Below are 24102 nucleotides of genomic sequence, written 5' to 3'. Positions count from 1 at the left end.
GCATTCTTTGGTTTGTTTTTTTCAATCTGTGTTTATTTTGAGAACTTGCACTGTGCTAGGGATTATTAGCTAGTGATAGACACTGAGGAATACAAACAAGATATACAAGATGACCCCCTTCCATCACATACTTTTTTATTTGTACACAGTGTAGAGGAGGAATTAGGCAGAAATAACTGTATGTATAGAAAAATAAGTACTCTTTTTGGTTAACATAGTCACTATGAGGACCAAATGATATACAATCCATCAGAGAGAGAGGTAGGTGTTGCTATTCTGGGAGAGGTGACACTTCCTCTATGTCTTGAAAGATGAAAGACAAGTTTGCCAAGTGGATGAGGTAAAAGAGTTTCCTAGGTAAAGAGATTAGCACAAGCAAGGCACAAAGGAATGAAACCGCTTGGGACATTAAGGGGTGAGAACATAACATGTGTTAGAGGAAAACAAGCAAGCTGGTTTTGCACATTGATTACTAGGAAGCCAGATCACTTTGCCACTTTCATGTTTTCTATTTCTGGGTTTCGATTCTGCAATAAACAAATGGCTAAGAAATAGGAACTTCTATTTATTCTTGTTCAGACAAGAGTAGAAAACAATGATGAATAAGCAAATGAGAGAAATGTATGTAAGAAGTCCTAGGCTGTGTCAATCAAGGAGTGAATCACAACAACCATGGGAAGAAAAGGAGAGAAGAATGTCCATTGTCATTGCAACTTTGGCCTTTTCTGAGTTCTGTCTTCTAAAAAGAGCCCAGAGTAGCTGCTCCTGCCTCATCACTGGCCCTGCTGTTTTCTTCATCAGATCAGTTCTAGGTACTGTCCCTCTTGCCCTCTGTACTATGTCCTTCTTCCTGCAGTGTGTCTGGTGCTGCCTCCTCTGTGCCCAAGCCCCTATGCCAAGACTTAGGGATTGACATGTTTTGCTTTTCCCTGTTTCCTGTTTCCTGAATACTGAGCAGTCCCTGGGGAGCTGATGGTGTAGGACAGGGCTGTATTTGGAGCTAAGCCTCTCTTCCCCTTTGGCAGAGCACCTGCTTCTCTTCCTTTCTTATTCCTTTTATCTAGAAAGGACCAGAAAGAGTAGCTCCCTCCCCACATATAGTAGAGATGTCTACTGTTGAACCCATCAGTATTGCTGTTGTGAGCTTGGCTGGAGAGCTTGCCAAGCAGGCTTGATTTGGGGTTTAGTGTGAAAGCTATAACTCAAGGAGATGCTAATCAAAGTGGCCAGAGGTACATAAGAGTTAAGTGAACACTTTTCCTGTTCTACACCTTCAATGACTATTTAAGTGGTTAGCACATTTATTTGGCATTTCCTTGACAAGTGGCAAGATTTTTTTTTTTTTTTTTTTTTTTTTTGCATTAAACCCAGCAGGCCTCTATCATTTAGCTACATCCTCAGACCTTTTTTCTTCTCCTTCTCCTCCTCTTCTTTCTCCTTTTTTTCTACTTCTGAGACCAAGTCTAGTGAAATTGCTCAGGTTGGCCTTGAATTTTCCTTCCTCCTGACTCAGCTTCCTGAGTTGCTGGGATTACAGGCATGACCCACCATGCCCAGCTTACATAAGAGATAAAATCTTAGGGAGTAGTAAGAAAGGCCAATACAGAAAACCAAATTCAATTACAAGCAAATGCAGAAATCTTGGGTCCAGGCTAGTATCAGGAGTGAGTCAGAAAGGACTGGGACAGTTACCACCTGCCCTCAGCTGCTTCACTGGTTGTCAGTAGTGTGTAATTGGTATGTCATACTGGCTCACATATGAGCTCATATACACACAGGCTCACACATCTTAGAGTACCAGAGAATAGTCTGGCTTCACCCAGGAAGAGATCAAGACCCATGTGAGGAGTCTGCAACACACATGCCCCGTCCTCTCACATTTTCCTCTTCACAGGCTTTGGGAAGAGCTCCTTCTTCCCCCACAAGCTTCTTATGTGTGAAACTGGAGTGCATGCAGATTCAAATCTTCATGATTTTCCCTTTGCCTGGAGACTTGAAGTTTCTCCCTTTGGGCATAATAAAAAAGAGAGCAATTAGAGGTGAAATGATAATGATGTCAGAAGGAAGAGATAAGGCTGGGAGTATAGAGAGTCAGGCCCCTGGGTAACTTCCTGGACAGTAAAGTAAACAGCACTTGCAGATATTTTCTAAGAAACCTACAAAAAGGCTATTTTAAAATCAGGACTTATGTGACTGAGGTCCATGCCTCTTCAAAGAAGTAAAAATGCTTGATTGATATTTTGATTGGACTAAAGTTTGAATGAATAACTTGTGGACTCTGAGTGCCTTACCCAGGGGGCTGACTTCCTTGAACCTATAGATCTATATAAACCTCTGGACAATAGCCACTCTTTGATATCCCTTTCTTTGAACTCTTCCCTCTTTAGGAGCTCTGCTTTCTTTCTATTACTCTAATAAATCCTGTTACTTTGCTCCCACCCTTATATCTGTGGATTTTATTCTTCAAATTCATGAGACAAAGACCTCAACCCCATGCTCCATGCTACAGTAAGAGGGAGTGAACACAGAGAGCAGGATGTGAGTAGACCCTGTTATGGGTGGGAGAGATGAGAGGAGCTGAGGTGTCAGAAGTCAGCAAAGATAGAGACAGCCAAAGGGACTGAGACAGAGTGACAGCATAAGGAGAAGGGCTTGGCTATGTTTCTATGTGCTTTAACACGTGGATTTAGCATGATTGACATACTAAGGTTATGTAACTGTCTTTGGGGAATGGATTGAAAAACACTCACTTAGCAATGAAATATTATACTTCCTTCCACCCTGGAAATTGTCCTTGCTACACAGGGTGCCCTCCATGCTCAGTGGCCAGGTCTGTACTATGTGACCATGTCCCCACTGCTAGTTATTTGGTATAGGGTCAGATACATGAATCAAGAGGACTTGTTGGACCTCATCACAGCTCTCTGCTGCTGGCAGCTGGGATATGAGAAAGTCCAGGGAGCTGCTGACATTCGTGTGATGCTGAGAATTCAGGCTGCAATGTTGTTAAAGGTTGAAGCAGATTGCAGAGAGACCAGACATTGAAGACTTTGTTCCAGAGGCATCTGACAGAGGCCCACACTCAGGGTTTCCCTCCTATTCCTCTAGTTTAGTTGAAACTTGAAGCACTCAATTATCCTTCCAGTTAAGTCTCACCTGCTTTTCTTAAAGTCCTTGGTTCATTTTTTATTTCTTGAGCTATGCAACAAGAATGCTCACTTGATGACAAACAAGGTAGGTTAAGTTAATGGTACCCAGAGCTTTGTTCATCCTGAGACTCCTATAATTGTACACCTCTACATCTCAGTTGGACCCAGGAGGAGCTAGGTCAGTGGAGACTATTTCCCTCTAGCCAGTTTTGATAGTCCTGTTGGCATCTACATTTCCAGTAAGGTGTCAGTCCACTCATGTAAGACCACAGTTCAGGAGGCAGCATGAGACCAGAAGCCTAGGCACATACCTGGAGTGTCCTCAGAAAAAGGACATCTATTTTCAGCTTTATGTGTGACCCAGCCTCTTTTTCTACTAAGCTTAATATCTGCAATGAAGCGAAATCCATTTTTAAACATGCAGGCAAATGCCCTGCACATGCTTACTCTGAATGTGCCTTGTATTTCATAAGTCACATCTATGCCAAATCAAGATGGGCTGCTGGCCAAGACACAGTACTTCCTCCTAAAGTCATCTGTGGGAGGAGAGTTAACAGTTGAGCAATTCAGGACCTTAAAGGGAACATAGTGTTTTTACATTCAACAACTTGCTGATTAAAGAAATGTTTGGGACACTTTAATAAAGCTTGAATTGGTAGTAATGAATATTGTTCAAGTTCCCTTTCCTGTTTTTGCAAAGAGAAAGCTAAAGAACACAAAGTTCAATTTGGCTATCATTAATTTTTTCTGCAAAGCTAGAGATTGAACCCAGGGCCTCTTACATGTGAGGCAAGAGCTTCATCACTAAGCTACATCCTTATCCCAGAAAGTTCGATTTGGGTTTTTTTTTTTTTTTTTTTTGGTGGTTCTGGGAATTGAATCACCAAAGGCCAGATGCATTCATGTGCTCTACTACTGAGCTACACCCTAGCCCTTTTAGTTAAAAATTTTAGTGTGTGTGTGATATTGAGAATTGAACTCAGGGATCCTCTACCACTGAGCCACATCCTTAGCTATTTTAATTTTTTATTTTGAGAAAGGGTCTCCTTAAGTGGCTAACCTCAAATTTGCAATCCTTCTGCCTCCACTTCCCAAGTAGCTAAGAGTATAGCCCTATGCCTCAGCACCTGATTCAGAATGTTCAATTTTGACCACATACAGTTTAAGGTCCCTGAGGGGCCCTGGGATGGCAATGGCCAATGGACAATCAGCTATATGTTAAGGGCCAGGACTTAGATTTGTGTATCACCAGCATTTGGAGAATTCTTGAAATCTTGGGTATGAGATAATCTGACAATAATTTATAAAATGTCAGAAGTATAACCAGGACAGAGTACTGGGGATAGCAACTATGGCGTTGATGGGGAAAAAGGGATTAGTGGGGAAGAGGGAGGAGAGCATTCAAGGAGATGGAAGAAAGTGAGGGGGAACCAGCAGCTCAGTAGCCCCAGGAGAAGATAAATAGTGGTCAGCACAGAGAAGAGGAATGGGAAGAAGATAAGGACCGAGGGGTTCCTCCAATTGAGCCACAAGGAAATCTCCATAATATTGGAAAGAGCGGCTGCAGTGGTGCAGTGTAGAGAGAATCCAGATGTCAGGGGGTTGAAGATCCTGGAACCTGTCTATAGAACAGGATTTACCCTACATTGCTCAGCAGCATGTAATGTCGTGAGATGAGGAAGGGAGAGCTGCAAGAGAAGATGACTATGCTTGGATAAAGAGGTTTTTGTTAGGAAGTATAATACTTCTAGGTGATGACAAGGTGCAGCATGTGACCAAGGGGATGAGGATCCCGAGCTATAAGAAGACCAAAAGTCATGAGAGATGAGGAGTTGGAGACTTTAAGACATAGAATGTGCTAACCACAGGAACACCAAGTGGCCCAGTATGATGGCAGTATTTCCCCTGGAAGCCTGTGAGTCAGGAGCCAGAATTCTCCATGAATGCTGGGGAAGTTAGCAGATGGCAGTACAAAGAAAGGAACCTCAAAGAAGAGGGAAGGTCTAATGAGGCAGTGAGGGAGGAAAGATAATGATTATCTTTGTGAGGTAATAGGTGGGCTATGAAAATCAGTTGGCTTCTCTCAAGAGGTAATCAAAGAGCCAGGAATGGTAGCCACATGCCTGTAATCCCAGTAGCTCAGGAGGCTGAGGCAGGAGGATCTCAAGTCCAAAGCCAGCCTCAGCAATTTTGTGAGGCCCTAAGCAACTCAGAGACCCTGCCTCTAAAAAAATACAAAAAAAAAGGGGGGCTGGGGATGGGATTGTGGCTCAGTAGTAGAGCACTTGCTGGGCATGTGTGAGGCACTGGGTTGGATTCTCAGCATCACATACCAATAAATAAATAATTTTTTTTAAATGGGGGTGCTGAGGTTGTAGCTCAGCAGTACAGTGCTTGCCTAGCACGTGTGAGACCATGAGTTTGATCCTCAGCACTACACAAAAATAAATAAATAAAATAAGGATATAGTGTCCAACAACAACAAAAAAGGGCTGGGAATGTGGCTCAGTGGTTGAGTACTCCTGAGTTCAAGCCCCAGTATCCCCCTCCCGGCTAAAGAACACACAAGACAAAAAAAAAAAGGAAGTAATCAAAGGAGCAAGATAGGGTGGCATGTACCTATAATCCCAGCTACTTGGGAAACTGAGGCAGGAGGATTGCAACTTCGAGGCCAGTCTCAGCAAGTTAGCAAGACCCTGTCTCAAAATTTTTAAAAAGTGCTGGGGATGTAACTCAGTGATAGAGTGTCTGCCTAGAATGTATGAAGTCCTGGGTTTGATCCCCAGCAAATGCAAATATGTATGTGTGTGTGTGTGTGTGTGTGTGTGTATCTATCTATCTATCTATCTATCTATCTATATATTTGTATGTATGTATGTATGTACATACAAATATACATATATATGTATATATGTATAATGGCTATGATGTCGCCATTGCATACATGGTTCATCATTGACTGTATATGTATGTATATATGTATATGTGTGTATAGTGTGTGTATATGTGTGTATATATATGTATATGTGTGTGTGTATATGTATATATATATATATATATATATATATTTTTTTTTTTTTTTTTTTTTTTTTTAATAAGAGGTGAGCAAAGAAAGCCATGTGAGGTAGAAGGGGAGGAGGCTCCTTTCTATAAGTGAATCAAGCTCAGGAAGCTGTAGTAGTGATTGTAGTAGTGGCAGAACAGAAGGCAGCATCAGCCCAAGAGTACAGGAAAGAGTACTGACTTGTATTTGGGGAATCAGGCTGGATGATAGGGAGGAAGCACAGTGGGACTCATTGACCAGGGATTGAAGGACACCGGTTTGAAGGGGCTTCCATGCAGTACAAACTAAAGCCATCGGCTATGTCTGCAGATAGGTGTGCACCAGATTCCCAGCAGAAATTTGGTGCTACATTTGAGAGTCTCTACAGGGCCTTCCCTTGGTGACAGGTAATTAAACCTGAGTCAGAACAGGAGAGGTGGATATGCTTTTGTCACAGATCCTGTGACTGGCCTTCCAACCATTCACATGATCTTCTCTTTAAGGAGCACATGCTGTTCAGGTAGAATTGACTTTGCTTCGAGCTCCAGCAGTGTGTCCTGAACCAGGCAGAGAATTTTCATCCCCCAAGCCAAGTAATTGATTCAGGGAAAGACCTAAGGCGATCCTCCCTTCTCTCAGTGTTGGCTTTTCTCTGGCTACAGGAGTTGCTTTGGGGTAGGCATATGACAGAAACTGACTCAAACAGATTGAAGCCCAGCAATCAATCTTCAGGGAAGTTATAGGGTAAGGATGTGTAATCTGGAAAAAACAAAACAAAACAAAAAACTACAGCCATTTCTATCCCCACAAGGGAACCAGCTTGTATTACCCAGGGTGCTCCAGAGAAACAGAAGCAACAGGATATATCCATAGATATTTACAATCATGCATCTTTTAATGATGAGGACATACTCTGAGAAATGCATCCTAAGGTGATTTCATCATTGAGAAACATCATAGAGTGTATTTGCATAAACCCAGATGGCTATAATGTCGCCATTGCATACATGGTTCATCATTGACTGAAACATTGTTATGCAGCACATGGATGAATAGGAGATTTGTTACCGGCATTGGCTTGCAGGATTATGGAGGCCAAGAAGTCCCACCATAAGCCATTTGCAACCCAGGAAAGCTGGAGTATACATTCAGTCCAAGTCCAAGGGAACAAGACCCAGGGGAGTTGATAGCATAAATCCTGGAGTCTGAAGGCCTGAGAACCAAGAGCTCCAATGTCCAAAAGCAGAAAGCAGATGTTCCAACTGAAACAGAGAAAGCAATCTGTGCTCTTCTACCTTTTGTTCTACCCAGGCTCTCAATGAATTGGAAATGCCCACCTATGTTGGTGAGTGTAATAATTTTGTGTGTATGTGTGTATCAGGGGGTTACTAGATATTGAACCCAGGGCTACTCTACCACTACATCCCCAGTCTTTTTTATTTTTTGAGATGGGGTCTTGCTAAATTGTCTAGGCTGGACTTGAACTTGCAATCCTCCTGCCCCAGCCTCCCAAGTAGCTTGGAATACAGATATGAGTCACCAGGCCCAGCTAGAGGGAAATCTTCTTTACTCAGTTTACAGATTTAAATTTGAATCTATTTCAGAAACCTCCTTACAGACACACTAAAAATTAATGATTTAACTGTACATGCACACCTACAATCCCAGCTACTTAGGAGACTGAGGCAGGAGTATTGAAAGTTCAAGGCCAACTGTAAGCATGCATGAGGCCTGGGTTCAATCCCTAGACTGCTAATTAATTAATTAATTAACTACCAGTCATTTGGGCATCTTTTAACCCAGTCAAGTTGACATGTAAAATTAATCACCACACAGCCTCAGGACAAAGCCAGCATTCACAGAAGGGCAGAGCTGACAGAGTCAGGAGAAATGAAGCCCCTTAAGATGTTGGGAAGCTCTGGATCAAATCATTGCTTCTAGACTCCCCCCCCCCCCCATTAAGACAATAGATGTGCTTTCTTAGTTATACTAGTTTGAATTGGGTTTTCTGTTACTTTGCTTTACCTGAGGCATCCCAATTGTGAGAAATTATATTAGGGTTCCCTTTGTCCCATTAACTCTCTTGCCCCATCTACTAGGTCAATGTGTGTTTGGCCCAGATTCTGAAATTAGAGCTGGATGTAAATATGAACCAGGCGGCTAATCTTCTCTGTCAGAGAATATTTGGCTTTCAGCCCCTATCTTGGTGACTAGCCATGTACTGATATTTTCTAGACTCTTTTTCACAATCACTCCTGCTTTCTTAGTAATCTACCGAAGTTAGTTCTCTGCCAATAAGAATATTTACTCTTGTCTCTGATCTTTAGCACATGGTTATTGGCTGCATTTCCTTCCCCTTCTCATTCATTCAGCCACTATTTATCAAGTATCAACCACATGGAAGGCACTGTTCTGGACACTGGGGACACACCAGTGAACAAAACTAACAATTCTACCATCAGGAGTTACAGACCTATGTTCTAAACAATAAACAAAATAAATAAGTGAAATATATGTAACTAGCTAGTGATAAAGTAGAAAATCCAGAGCTGGGAGGTTTTTTTGTGTGTTTACTTTAGATAGGCTGAGTAGAGAAGAAGGCCTCGCTGTGAAAGTGGCTTTGTCTTTTGTGCAGAAATCTGAACAAACTGAGGCATGGACCACACATGAGTGTGGAGCAGAACAGCATTCCTGGCAGACAGAAAAGTCCAGTGGTCTTGAGGTGGCATGTGTCTGATGTATTTTAGGAATAGTAAGGAAGCCAGTCTAACCCAGAGGAGAGGTGAAGGGAAGAACAGGAAGTCAGGTTGTGGGAGGCCAACCTTACGGGTGACTGAGTTACACTCCCCAGCTGGGTGCTGAGGCGCTCAGTCACAGAAATGGGTGTGTCTTGCTACAGCCCCATGGGTGAAGCTATGCTCACCTGTTCCTTTGTAATATAACCCCTTGCCCTGTGTAGGATAGAATCTTCCATGGAAGTGCCTTGTGTATGTCCCCTCCTCTTACTGTGCCCTTGGGTGTGGCCTACCCAGGTGTCAGTCAACCTGCTGACAGTGGACATCATGAAGATAGACTCAGCCCCCTGAAACCTGACCCCTTGCCTCATTTGAATAGCTTCTCCTCAATAAAAGGGGTCAGCGTGTGCTCTCGCTCTCTTTCTGCAGACCCTTAAGGTCAGAGGAGCCGTCACAGCGACCCCAAAGAAAAAGGTATTTGTGTCTCTTGTGTGGTTATTTCGTGCAGCCCAGTTAGCCCAGTTTAACTAGAGTGACCCCTGAGCCTTTTAGTCGAGAGAACAGAAACCCGGCATCAGGTGATGGGTGATGGGTGATGGGTTGCCTGGGGCCCTAGGGCACATGAGCACTTTAACTTTTCCATCCAATAAATGAGGAAAGTTTGAAGTACTGGATTGCCAAGAACTGACTTACCTTTTATAAGCAATAGAATAGTAATCAGTCTGAAGGAGCATGCCTGTAATCCCAACTGCTCAGGAGGCTGAGGCAGGAGGATCAAAAGTTTGAGGCCATTGTGGGCAACTTAGTGAGATCCTGTCTCAAAATAAAAAACAAAGAGGACTAGGGATGTAGCTCAGCTGTAAAGTACCTCTGAGTTTAATTCCTCCACTAAAGAGAGAGAGAGGGAGAAAAAGAGGAGAGGGGAGTGAAGAATGAATCCAAACTTTTGTACTGAGCAAATGAAAAATTTGACTTGTTATTAACTGTTAGAGAAACATGGTGTGTGTGTGTGTGTGTGTGTGTGTGTGTGTGTGTGTGTTTTGGGGCGGGCACATGGAGAACAAGTGATCAGTGTGGATATTCAAATTTGAGATGCCTTTTAGACATCTAAGTGGAGAGGTCAAGGAGACAGAAGGATCTTGGAGAGTGGAGTTCAGAGGTTAGGGTTGGAATTTATTTGAGGATTATTAGAACAGTAGTGGTATTTAGTCACACACTAAATTGACACACTCAAGGCATTTTTTACTTTTACTTTAATGACCCTTTCCCTGAACTATGGCACTACTTTAATTCATACCTTCAGATACTTTATTTAGAAAAAAACTAACGCATGGTGAAAATGATGTTTTCCATCTAGAAGATTCTAACTTTGGGGAGAGGTTGGGGTAAGGCCATATTTTTGAAGTGTCACCTCCATTGATGCTAGATTTTATTTATTTAGCTAAGATAAAATAACATTTGACCGTAACTCTTCAGTATAATGAATTCATTATTGTCTTTATATATATAAAAAGTAAGTTAATTAATTTTTTTTCAAAGTGTTACAGTTAAAAGGGAATCAACTTGTGCTCTACTAGTCATATGCTCTTGCCCAAGGGCCATGGTACTTTTCTGTTCTCTCTGCCTGGAGCACTCTTTCCATAGGTTGAATGAAATTTGCTCCCTCACTTCCTTCATTTCTCAGCTCAGATATCTTTTCATGACTAACTCTCTATGCTGACTAACCAAATTCCACCAGCATGTCTCATTCATTTTTCTATTTCTCTTCTTAGCCTTACCACCATGTTGCAATGTGTATATTTGCTTGTTTACTTTCCTCCATTATAAGGCAAGATTAAAGTCATGTTTGACCTGGGGTAGGAACTGCTGAATAGCAATTTACTGAATAAATGAAGATCATCTTATTGTCATTCTAAAGAATTGTATGGTCCTAGCATCTCGGGAGGCTGAGGCAAGAAGATCAAGAGTTTAAAGCCAGTCTCAGTAATGGCCAGGAGCTAGGCAACACAGTGAGACCCTGTCTCTAAATAAAATAAAAAATAGGGCTAGGGACGTGGTTCAGTGGTTGAGTGCTCCTGAGTTCAATCCCCAGTACCAAAAAAAAAAAAAAAAAAAAAAAATTGTGTGGTGACTTTATTTTACCACTTCGTTTTATTTGTTTTGTGATGCTGGGGATCCATCCAATCCAGGGCCTCTTGCTAGCGTTCTACCACTGGGCTCCACCCCAAGCCCTACCAGTTTATTAATATTATGCATTATAATTTTAAAACATCTTTGCCACCTCAGTAGATGTCATTAACTATGTTAGAGTTATAAGTTTAAACTTTCTGATTATCAAGAACAATGAGTATTTCCCCATGCACTGGGGTACTATTTTATTTCTTCTCATGAATTACCTACTTATCTTCTGTAAGGATTAGTACTTTGATGGTTCCTCTATATTTAAACGAACTTTCATATATTTGAGATATTATCTGCTTACTCTTTGAAGACATTTTTCTTAAGCTATTATCTTTTTAAAATTCTGTCCAGTTTTTACATTTTTGAATGTTGATTTCCTTTGCAGTTTCTCTCATTGTTTCAAAGATTTGAGTATGCTGCCATTTACCCTTAAACATAACTGTTACTATTTGGTATGGTATGTCTATAACATGTTTACCATTTTAATCTATTTGGAGTTTATTTTGATGGTAGAACTTGAATTTTTTTTTCCCTCCAAATTTTCATTTACCCGAGCATTCCTGACAGAGTTAATCCTTCCTTACTGCCATGTTTGGGAATATTACTTCACTAAGTGTCTCGTCAGGATTATATATATCTATTTGTTCAGTCGCATTCCTTTCAGTTGACCTCAGCTTCTATTTTTGGCTTTTGGTTTAGTTACAGTCCTGCAGTGCCAAAGGAACATCTCGCCCCCTGCAGGCGGCTGATTCCCCCAGATCTGAGAAACCTGGGGCAAGGATACCCACCCACCGGGCTGCTCACATCCTGGTCTCTATCTTCCAACCCCGGGTGAACAGTGGACTTGCTGCTCCATCACTGCAGGATGATTTGTATGGGTCCACCGTCCCCACCCACGCCCTTTACTTTGGCTGTACTGGGGATTGAAATTGAACCCAGGGCCTTACGCATGCTAGACAAGGGCTCTACCACTGAGACACATGTTGTAACCCCAGTCCTCTTTGACTAGTCTCCTTCTGCCCAAGTTTCCTAAAGTCTCGAGGTTTCCGGGCCCCGTAACTCCAGTATGGGGTAGGGCCGTCGGGCCTCTACCCGGTGGTTGGGTAGGCTCTGCCCCTTCCGACTCTCTTCTTTGGATTTTTCCACCTCCCTGGCCCCGATGCACCAGGTCCACTCTGCACGAACCACACCGGGCAGTAGCGCGCAGTCCTAGCGATCAGTCCTTAACATCACGGCTTTGCGTCGCTGGTCGGGATCGGTTCTGGGCGCTGACTGCTGCCTATGCTGAAATTGCTTTCCAAGCCTGCTTGCTCATCCCTACCTCCTCCCAAGGTCCCCCTACCCTCTTTGCACACCACTCACTGTACCTCCTCCTACCGAGGGTTCACTGCTGAAAGTGTTGCAAGGGACACAGTAGTTCGACTACAAAAAACGCAACGTTTTATGTGTACAACTGATGTGCGCACACCTATTGTGTGCCAGATACTCCAGCCTGGAAGAGTAGCGTATGGAGCCAGCAACTAGAGCCAGGTTTGGGGGCTAACGTCGAAATCAGGTTGACAGCGTCCAGGATGGGTGGAAAGGGCGCTGTGAGGTGTTTTGGGGACTACTGTCCTGGAGACTTCGGTGATGGGCAGTAGGCTGGACAATGCGCCCCTGTCCTCGCCATCTCCCCATTCCTCCGCGGTCCTGACAGTAAAGCGGGTGCTTGTGGGGAACCGAGGCCTTGAGGGCCTTGCGCCTGGGGGCGCCAGAGGGAGCCCGCGGCCAGGGAGTTCCGCGTAGAGGCGCTGGGACCGCCACCCGCGCCTGCGCCCTGGGGCTGCATCCAGGCACTCACCTTAAGGGACCCGGTGACTGCGCTTCACGCCCGGGTCACGCTGATTACTCTTTGGATAATGCTAACACTCCATATCTGGAAACCCCCGGTCATAATTGGAGAACAAATCTTAAATAAAGGTGAATCAACCAACTGCTGCACACACACACTGGACTAAGGGACCTTTTAAACAAGTTTCTCAGCCCTGTACAAGCGTTTAGTGTCCCTTTGGAGAAGGTACATGACAACGAAATCTCTGAATTTAGTATTTCTTTTAAATTAATTTGTATTTATTCATTACTATTAACAGACTCGAAAAATCTCGCAGAGGCCGGACACATTGTATGTAAGGCATTGTATTTAGAGGTCCTTAATGGGTATGGAGACAACTAGGACGGATATAGGACTCAGGAAGTCCATGAAACCTCAAAAATTTCCGGCTTTTTGAGCTGCTGTGCAATTTTCCTCGTAAGAAGTTTCATAGTTTTATGATGACCAGAGTTCAGAACCTTAGTTAATAAATATTGCTCTGAAATAAATTCTAGAGGACAGCATGTTAACTGAAATGAGCCAGACTCAGGGTCGAGTGTTTTCTCTCACGTGAGGAAGCTAGAGCAAAGAAAGCGGGTGGAGGGGTAGCGGAAAGGTTTGTGTGGGGCGGAGGAGGAAGGAGTGAAGATATCTTAAATATAGAGGGCAGATCCATGGAATAGAAAGAAACTGATGGGGAGGGAGGGAGAGACGCGAAACTGGAGACAGTGTGGAATTAACTTGACCAAATTTTGCTATGTGCATGTATAAATATACCACAGTGAATTCCACCTTTGTATATATCTACAAAGCACCAATTAAAAAAAATAGAAGGAAATAAATAGAAGACCAATAGAAAAGGAAATGGGAATGGGGGAGGGGAGAGGGGAGGCAGAGAGGAGGCACGGGCCGAAACGAAGCAAACTAAATTTCATATATGTATGATTATGTCTAAATGAACAAAACTATTATGATAACTATAATGCACTTATAAAAACATAAAAAACAATACTAGCAGGTTTATGGATTCAGAACTGTGCACCGAGTCTGCCTGGGGCCCTGGAATCTGGCATCAGCTGGGGAATTTGATTCTCCATCTAGGGTCACTTGAGTCTACACTTGACCTTCCTTCCTTAAAGAATACCCCTCCCCTCACCCCACCCTACAAAAACTTTAGGGGCACAGTTGGTTTCCTTTTAAAGCCAAGTTAGGTTCAAGCAGATATACTTCTGCATTTCTGAGCTTAAATAGAAATAGCTCTCTGGTGGTTTTTCCCCCCCCGTTTGTCATGCAAACCTCTATGCCTTGCTTACCACTGGGTTTCAGCCTCCAGGGCAGCTCTTCTGTACAGGCTTGTCTCAGGACCCCTCATCACCTCCGCACCCAGGAGTCCCTGGGGGAACTTGGGTGCTTACTTCACTGGGCTGGGATTTTCCTCAGCCAGTCACTCAGGGAGTTAAAACGTGTTCCTTTTATGGAAAAAAAATAACACAGGTTATTTTTGTGAAGAAAAAAATTATAAAGCCACCCATAGACAGCACAATAACTGTTTTTAATATCAGCTCTTCTATGTATACACATTTTGGATTGCTGTGATTATGATAGTACAGTAACTACTTTTCTGTAACATACCATAATTGTTTTACAGTCTTCATAGTTAGTGGTTTTAATGACTGTATACTTTTCTATCCTACAGGCACACTTCATCATTTCCCTGGTTGTACATTTGCATAGGTTCTAGGTTATTGTGTGTGTGTGTGTGTGTGTGTGGTAGTGGTAGTGTTGTACCATGAATGTTGTGTTCAGAGAGTTCACACAGGTTTCTTCTTTTCCCAGGTCAATTTCTAGTGTCATGATAAACTCTCAAGCTACAGAGACGCCAAGTTTGCTTTACTCATTCATCCAGCAAATATTCAATTAATGTTAACTATATTCCAATATTGGCCCAAGCACTAAGGATACAGAAGTGAACAAAGATTCTTCTACTAGGGAGCTTGCAAGGTAAGGGAGACTAGATGATGTGTTTTTTGTTTGTTTGGCAAGTAGTGAAAAAAATATCTTTTTGATAAATTAACATTTTGAACAGAAAAATGAAGGAAGTGAAGGAAGAACCATTTTTCAAATCTGGAAAAAGTGATTTCTGGGCAGAGGAAGCACAAGTACAAGTGTAGAGGCACTAGTAGAAGCCAGTGTGACAGGAGTGGAGTGAGCCAGGACAAATGAAGGGATGTGCCTAGAGAGATAAGTTGTCCATGATAGGGCCCACATCCTGGGGGGGGGGGGCTACAGAATTTTACTCTAAGATGAGGAATCATTAAAAGGTTTTGAGCTGTGACTTAACTCTTAAAGGAATCAACTTGGTCATTGTGGGGAACAGACTGAGTTTGGAGGTTGTTACAGTAATCCAGGCAAGAGATGATGTGGTGCTTTGGAGCAGGCACAGTGGTGAAGATGGTAAGGATGGCCTCAGGATGGATTCAGAAAGATCTTAGTGGTTTGAATGTGAAGTTTGAAAGGGAAGAGCATCAAGATTGCTTTTATGGTTTAGGTAGGATGTTGTTTTTTTGTGTGTGTTTTGTGAAGGGAGGCAGGGTATAAGAAATTTAGCTTTGGACAGATTAAACCAAAGATGCCTGTTAGGCTGGAGTTATAGCTCAGTGGTAGAGTGCTTGCCTAGCATGTGTGAGGCACTGGGTTCCATCCTCAGCACCATATACAAATAAATAAAATAAAGGTATTGTGTACATCTACAACTAAAAGCAAAAAACATGTATATTAGAAACTAAATGAGTAAATCACTTTGGATTTAAGAGTTTGAAGTTTTAGACTGGGTGTTGTGTTACACACTTATAATCCCAGTGACTAGGGTCAAGGGGCTGAGGCAGGAGGATTGCAAGCCTGAAGCCAACCTCAGCAACATAGCAAGACCCTGTCTCAAAATAAAAAAATAAAAAGGAATAGGGATGTAGCTCAGAGGTAAAGCACCCCTGGATTCAATCCCCAATACAGACTAAAAAAAAGAAAGAGACAGTTTGAAGTTTAGCTGAGAATCAGAGTTGACTTTGGAGATGTCCATGAAGATAGGATATTTAAAGCATGAGATGACATGAGATCAGTCATTTATCCAGCTACTTACTTAACAGCTTCTAATGCCTAAAAGACAAGCCAAGCTCAACATGTCCAAAACCAAACATCTGATCTTAACTCCCCCAATGTTTCTACCCTCAGACTCCCCTATTTCAATTGATGATAGCACCATTCATTCATTGCTCAGAAAAAAAAAAAAAAACCTAGGAGTCAGAATTTATTTTTTCTCTCACCTCCCACATCCAATCTGTCAGAAAAGTCCTGTTGAATCTGTTTTCAAAATATATCCAGGATGTAATCCAAACATCCCCCACCCCACCCCACAGTGCTAGGGATTGATCCCAGGGCCTTGTGCATGTGAGGCAAGCACTCTGCCAACTTAGCTATATCCCCAGCCCCCAAACACTTTTTTTTTAACCACTTTTTTCTGCTACCATCCTGATCAGAGCTGCCATTAGTTATTTCTCAGTTGGGTTACTGCAGTAGCCACTTTTCAATTTCTTCTGCTTCTGCAACTGCACCCCCCACCCCCACCAGCCTGTTCTTTGCAACCTCCAACAGGTGGCTGTTTCATTCTGAATAAAAGACAAAGTCTTTATAATGACTTACACCATCTGACTGGAGCCTCTACCTATGGCTTGTCTTCTGCTGTTCTCTTTATCCTTCACTTTGCTCCAACAACTTGGGTCTCCTGTCTCAAACATGCCAGACATACTCCTGCCTCTATTCCTTCACTGTCCTAAGATCTTGCTCCTCTGACTGCTCATGACCACTCAATTTACTATGCAATACTTTTCACCCTTACTCCTGCTCCTGCTTTCTCTGCCCGATCTTTTTCCTTTTATATGACTTCTTACCTAATAACATATGACAGAGTATTTACCTGAAAGTGAGCGCTTCAAGAGCAGGAATCCTAGTTTTATTTGTCTTTTTTGTTTACTTGTGTGCCCCAAGTACTCTCAACAGAGCCTGGAATGTAGCAGGTGCTTGATAAATGTTTGCTGAATGAATGGATAATTGAAAGTAGGACTTTATGAAATGAGTCTGATGGCCTTAAAGGCAGATTGTAAAGATAAGGCTGAAATATGGGCATAAGGGAAGAGGCCAGGAGTAGACATAATGTAAAGACTCATTCTGGGCTGGGTGAAGGGTATAGATAAGAAAATTACAAGTGCTGAACCAAATAACTACATGGTTTGAACCAAGGTAGGGAATGGAAAATATCTTATTTATTTATTTATTTATTTGTTGTTGTTTTTATGTTGAAAGTGTTGTGCACTAAAAAAAAAAAAAAAAAGTGTTGTGCACTGAACCCAGGGGTGCTTTACCACAGAGCTACAGCCCCAGCCCTTTTTATTTTTATGTTTTATTTTGACACAGGGACTTGCTAAATTGCTAAGACTGGCCTCAAAATTTCAATCTCCTGCCTCAGCCTCTGGAGTTGCTGGGGTTACAGGTGCGCACCACTGCACTTGGCTACTATGACAGTCTTAAAAAACTGGAAGTTACAGAAACCGTGTAGTTATTTGTTAGTTAACTGATTCATTCAATCATCTATGAAGTATTCCCTTCACTTATAATATGGAAAATCCAAGAGTATCAATGTTCCACCCAGACAGAGACCTGAATTAAAGGTTGAAATATTTAGGTGGATGGAAGAAGAGGTGGGAAAAATGAAGTGAGTTGTCTGGTGTTCCTCCAACATACACTGCTCTTTTGCTGCCCATTAGCTCTATCCCAGTAGCCCTGGGTCAAGGAAGGCACAAATGGAGGGTTAGAGCTCCAAAGCCTCCCAGACAGTTGCATAGGGCAGCTGTGTAGGCTGAGACCAACTTGGTCTTCTCTTCCTTTCTTCATCTGCTGTGAAATGTCTGAGGCCAGTCAAGTCCTGAGGTGGGACACATTGGCAAGTGCAAGCGGTACTGGGACGCTCTACCAATTAGACCAGTTAGAGATTCATCTGGATCAACCAGCAGATGTTGCAAATATGCAAGTCCTGAGGACTGAGATGGGTGGCGTTATAGTTTGAATATGTCCCCTAATGTTCCTGTTTTGGAACCCTAATCCCCAAATTCATATGTTCATAGTATATGGAAGTGGAACTTTTGAGAGATAAGTAGGCTGAGATGAGGTCATGAGTGTGGGGTCCCTATGAGGGTATTAGCGGCTTCATAAGAAGAGGAAGAGACACTTGAGCTAGCACTCTTGCAGTTTCACCACATGATGCCCTCTGTCATGTGATGACAGAAATATGGCCCTCATGGATGCAAGTAGATGCCAGCACCATGCTCTTGGACTTAACAGCTTCTAGAACTTTAAGCCCAAAACTTCTATTTTTTTTTTTATGAGTTACCCTGTTGCAGGTAATTTGCTATAGCAACAGAAAACAGACTAAGACAGCTAAAAATGTATCTTATAGAATCTAAATCCCATGACAACTTAATACCCTATGTCTATTAAAAAAAAATGATCTCTTAAAGTTGGAATTTTGTGTCTTTTTCTCCTTGAACTTGCGAAATTTATTGTAGTTCTCACTACAGAATTTTATCCTGATGTAATATGTTTTTATCTTTGAAAGTCCTTTATTGATTACATATTATTCTTTGAATGAATTGAAATTTAAAAGTATTATTTTCTATGACAATAAAGTTATAGGTGCTAAATTTTTCTGGATTGAATTATGATTATTGTTGGAACACATTGATGGAAATAATATAAATGTCTTATGATTATGATGAAAAAGATTTTTTTTGTACCAGGGATTGAACCCAGGGACACTCAACCACATCCCTAGCCCTTTATATTTTTAATTTTGAGACAGGGTCTCAACTAAATTGCTTAGGGCCTTGCTAAATTGTTGAGACTGGCTTTGAATTTTCAATCCTCCTGACTCAGGCTCTCAAGCTGCTGGGATTATAGGCAGTACCATTTAATTCAGCATGAATTAAAAACTAAAAATAATTTTAAAATATGAAAAACAAAATATTAGTGAAAATGTTTCTCTTCATGAGATAGATGGGCTTGTGTTTTTTTTTAGTTCATGTATTAGTGATTAAATATTACCTTGTTCATATAAACAGATAAGATGGAAGGAATTCAGTTATTACACATATTTTCAATTATTTGAACCCTTTCTGTTATATACCAAAATCACATAGCAAAGTATTACTAAAAATTAATTTTAACAACTTATTAGCTGACAATTCAATTTTCAGTTTCGTTGAAAGTAAAAGAATTGAAAACCACTTCTCTTTTAAAATCATTTGTTACCCAGTTAGACTTTTTCACTCATCAATTTCCGCAAAGCATATCAAGAAAGGCCTTACCAAGATTAAACAAATATTACTTATGTCTTCAATTCTTTCATGTAGAGATAGCTTCTTTAATCCAACATACTCAGAAAGAGAAATGTAAAAATATTAATTTTAATACTTGCTAACATAATTTTTTAAAAAAATGCCTTATTTTACTATGGGCTTTAAATAGAATTTGATAAAACCTTGGAGCTGCAGAATTGACTCAGTTTAGGAAAATTTGTGCCATATAATCAAATTGGCAATAATCAGCCTAATTTTCAAATTAATTAGCCAATCAGCCTTCCGTTTTCAACTTCAATAAACATATTGTGTTTCCTGGTCCTGAGTCTGAATTCTGGTTCTAGATTAAATATCTAAGTGAGGCAGAGAGCCCTGCCCCAAGTTTGTGCCTGGAGGATAAAAGTTGCTACGCTGGCATTTCTTATTGATCTCTTTGTTTTTCCCTCATAGGATTCTGTCTCTGAAGCAATGCATTCTTGCATAGTAATCTGGAGATGGGAGGGATAAAGCTTTTCATTTTTCCTTGGTTTCATTCTAGAACATGTCTAACAGCTCAGTGGACCAAATCACCCAGTTCACGAGGAGATGCTTCAAACTTAACAAAAATATATATAAAGCAGGAAAAGATAAGACTCAGGGTAAGAGAACTATGGGAGGTGGGGATGAAGTGGGGAAGTTCTGGGGAGTGATATTTGTCAAATTATATTGCTATATTGTGTATTGTGTACATGTCCAAGTATGTAACAACAAATCCCATTAGTAGCTACGCCTACAATGCACCAATAACAAATGTGGGAAAAATATATCATTATCACCATCCCCCCCCACAAAAAAAATAAGACAGTCTCAGGATAAGTGAGAGATGAGAGATGTGCCTTTTTTTTGTAAAGAGGATGAAGAATATGAAAGGGGAGGTGAGAAAGGACAACAGCCATGATAGTAGACACTAAAAGGGCAACCTTTGATCAGTTACAGGCAAAAGATCAATCTAATCACATGAATCCTTAAATATGACCAGATACTTTTCTCTAGCAAGAGTCAGAGATGCAATAAAGGAGTAAAGCAGAAAGAATAGATACAATTAAAGGGTAAGCCAGAGAGATTTAAAGTGTTGGAAGACTTCCATGCACTGGCTGTTTGGAAGAGGGAGGGGGTAGCTTGACAGAATGCCTCTGGCTTTAATAAGCTGCCATAGTGTCATTTGACACTCAGCAAGGAAACCTCATCCCTACAACCACAGGGAATAAATTCTACCAACAACCAGAATGAATTTAGAGGCAGATTTATCTCCAAGATCTCAAGAAAGGAATGCAGTCCCACTAACACATTGATTTCAACCTTTGTGCAGCTAAATGGACAACTTATCTGAGGCATGCTGTACCTGGACTTCTGACCTGCAGAACTATGAGATCACAACTTGCTGTTGTTTTCAGCAACTGAGTCTGGGATAATTTGTTATGGCAGCGGTAGAAAATGAATACACCATGCTACAATTATTTTACTTTGTTATATTATTTTTTTTTAAGAGAGAGAGAGAGAGAGCACGAGAGAGAGAATATTAATATTTATTTATTTATTTATTTATTTATTTATTTTTGCGGACACAACATCTTTGTTTGTATGTGGTGCTGAGGATCGAACCCGGGCCGCACGCATGCCAGGCGAGCGCGCTACCGCTTGAGCCACACCCCCAGCCCCTGTTATATTATTTTTTTAAAATATTTTTTTAGTTGTAGTTGGACAAAAATACCTTTATTTTGTTTATTTATTTTTATGTGGTGCTGAGGATCGAACTCAGCGCCTTGCACATGCTAGGCAAGTGCTCTACCGCTGAGCCCTAGCCCCAGCCCCTACTTTGTTATATTCTAAGATCATTTTATTACTGTTGATCAGCCCCCTCCTGCCTTTATTTACAATTGAGATTTTTCTAGTGTGTCATCATAATCATCCCTGTGTAGGTCCTCAGTTTTCTTGTTCTTCTTTTCTTTTTTAACAGGGCTGCTCCAATTTGACTGCGCATAGCACCAGAACCACATAGGCTTGTGGTGGGGCCTGAGGATGTGCATTTGGCACAAGTTTTCAACAATCTAATGCTGCTGGTCCAGGGTCCCCGCTTGAAGAACCACTGCTTTGTTATAATCATCCTGATCATCAGGGCACCTGCAACCAAGGAGCTGGGTGTTGCTCAAGGAAAATCACCCAACCCCACTGACTGCTTTCACTTAAATTCATGATTACAGATTCTAAAGGAGCCCTCAGTAACTGCCTGGCTGTCCTTTTCAATTTCCCTAGTAAAGTCCCTTTGTCTATTCTGTACTCTGTCCTCTCTTCTCAAACTTTCGTGTCTTGCCTACTCTTCAATTTCAGCAGATAACCTCACCTCCCACACTTCAGTGAGGAACTAGAGTAGAGGTCAGGAAATAGGAACTCTCTTCCCAATGGTGCTTGAGGCTCCTCTGACTTTCCTCCTGTTACAAGGGAAAGACAGATTTCTGTCTGTCACCAGTCAGTCTCCCCTTTGCTCTGCATCCCATCAGCCTCACCTTTTTTTTTTTGTTTTTTTTTAAAGAGAGAGTATGAGAGAGAGAGAATTTTTTCAATATTTATTTTCTAGTTTTCGGTGGACACAACATCTTTGTTTGTATGTGGTGCTGAGGATCAAACCCGGACCGCATGCATGCCAGGCGAGCGCGCTACCGCTTGAGCCACATCCCCAGCCCAAGCCTCACCTTTCTTAGAGCTTTGCTTCTTCAATCACTCCTTCCTTCTTATGCTATTAATGTATGTGTTGATTGGGATTGTTCCTCTCATCCCCACCTTTAACCTGCCCTTGGCCCTGTATTCCCTTCCAGCCACCATTCCATTTCTCTGCTCCCATTTACAAAAATTCTTGAAAAAGTTGTTGACTCACCATGTTACCTCATTTCCCTTTTGCTCTTAAAAAAAGTATGTGGAGTCGGGTGTGGTGGCTCACACTTTTTTTTAAAATTAATTAATTAATTTTTATTATTAGTTGTTCAAAACATTACAAAGCTCTTGATAGGGCGATCTGGCTGCAACATCTGTCACCCCATTGATCACCAGGGTTGATTCGGCTGATCTGGCTGGCTAGGTGGGTGTCCCCTTCCTCCCTCATCGCTCCTTGTGCGTCCCTCCCGAAGCTGCAGCTGCGTGCTCTTTGGAAGAGGACGACCTTCCCCGATAGAGGAGGACCTTTCTTTGGTCAAGGGTATACGAGTAGCTGCGCTCCCCTGCTAGAACCTCCAAACAAGCTCTCAAGGTGGCTCACACTTGTAATCCCAGGGCTCAGGAGGCTGAAGCAGGAGGCTTGATAGTTCAAAGCCAGCCTCAGCAAAAGTGAGGGGCTAAGCAACTCAGTGAGACCCTGTCTCTAAACAAAATACAAAAAAGGTCTGGGGATGTGGCTCAGTGGTTGAGTGCCCCTAAGTTCAATCCCTGGAATACCCCCAAAATATGTGAAATAGATATTTATTGAATAGTAAATATTACATAAGATACTTGATATTTGTTGGATGTTGTCCTGTGGTCCCTGTCTTCATGGAGTTCATGGACAAAACTACATATGGCCTGCAGCTAGTGACAAGTGTTGTGCGGAAAGCAGGGTTTTGTGAATCAGGACATTCAAGAAATTCATACTGAGTACCCACAATACACCAGGAACAGTTCTAAGCACTGGTAATACAATACAATGTAATACAATAGTGAAGAAAGAGATGAAGGCTCCTGTCCTCCTGTCCTGGAATTTGTATTCTAGGGGAAGGATATAAGAAATAGGAAACAACAATAAAAAGTAAAACATGTATATTAGCTGGTGATCCATGCTTTAAAGAAAAATAAAGCAAAGGGAGTTAAGGAGTATGACCTGTAATTTTGAATAGGGGACTTCCTTGTGCAAACATCTGGGGAAGAACATTCCAGGCAGAGAAAACAATGGGAACAAAGACCTCAGGGCAGAGCATTCCTGGCTGTTTTGGAGTGATAGAAGAAAAGGAGGCCAGTCTGCTTGGAGGTAGGGGAGAAAGGGGAAGGAGCAAAGGAGACCAACCAGGGCCAGAGAGAGGCCAGACTGTGTGGGACAGAGGTTGGCAAACTTTTCTCTCCAAATGCCAGATAGTAAATATTTTAAGCTTTGTAGGCCACATATGGTCTCTGTTACATATTCTTTTTCTTTTCTTCTCATTAAAAAAAATAATTTAAAGAATAATGTTCATTAAAAAAAAAAATTGGCCTGGGGACATAGCTTAGTTGGTAGAGTGCTTACCTCACATGCACAAGGCCCTGGGTTCAATCTCCAGCAACACACACTCAAACACACACACACACACACATTTAAAAAAGTTATTACGCTTAAAAGTGGTAAAATCAGGAGGGGAGGAGTAGGGGGGGATAGGAAGGGCAGCAGAATAGAATAGACAATATGATTGATGTATGTACATTCCATTTTTGTATTATATATCAAAATACATTCTGCTGTCATGTATGACTAAAAAAAATAAAAATAAATTGTATGGTTTAAAAAAAAGTGGTAAAATCATCTTTTCTCCAGCAGTACAAGAATTTGACCTTACTGTCACCCCTGGGAACTTATAGGCCACTGTAAAGGTTTTGGTTTTACTATGGAATGAGAAGAATTGGAGGATTCTGAGCACAGGGGTAATATGACCTCTTTTACATTTTTTCTTTTAAAAATTTTTATTGGTATATTATAGTTATACATAAT

The 24102-nt window shown here is 41.6% G+C and overlaps 1 long non-coding RNA gene across 1 annotated transcript; it reads left to right on the top strand.

Moving 5' to 3' along the window:
* The first annotated feature begins 723 nt into the window (after positions 1-723).
* On the top strand, positions 724-23810 carry LOC114098128 (uncharacterized). The gene is made up of 4 exons (XR_003583688.2): positions 724-812; positions 14794-14958; positions 19900-19999; positions 21358-23810. It is a non-coding gene; the product is annotated as an uncharacterized lncRNA (long non-coding RNA).
* The last annotated feature ends 292 nt before the right edge of the window (positions 23811-24102 follow it).

The sequence above is a fragment of the Marmota flaviventris genome, chromosome 9 (assembly GCF_047511675.1).
Source record: "Marmota flaviventris isolate mMarFla1 chromosome 9, mMarFla1.hap1, whole genome shotgun sequence".
NCBI lineage: Eukaryota > Metazoa > Chordata > Mammalia > Rodentia > Sciuridae > Marmota > Marmota flaviventris.
Note: the sequence above shows the minus strand (reverse complement) of the source record. Positions and strands in the feature narration are given on the sequence as shown.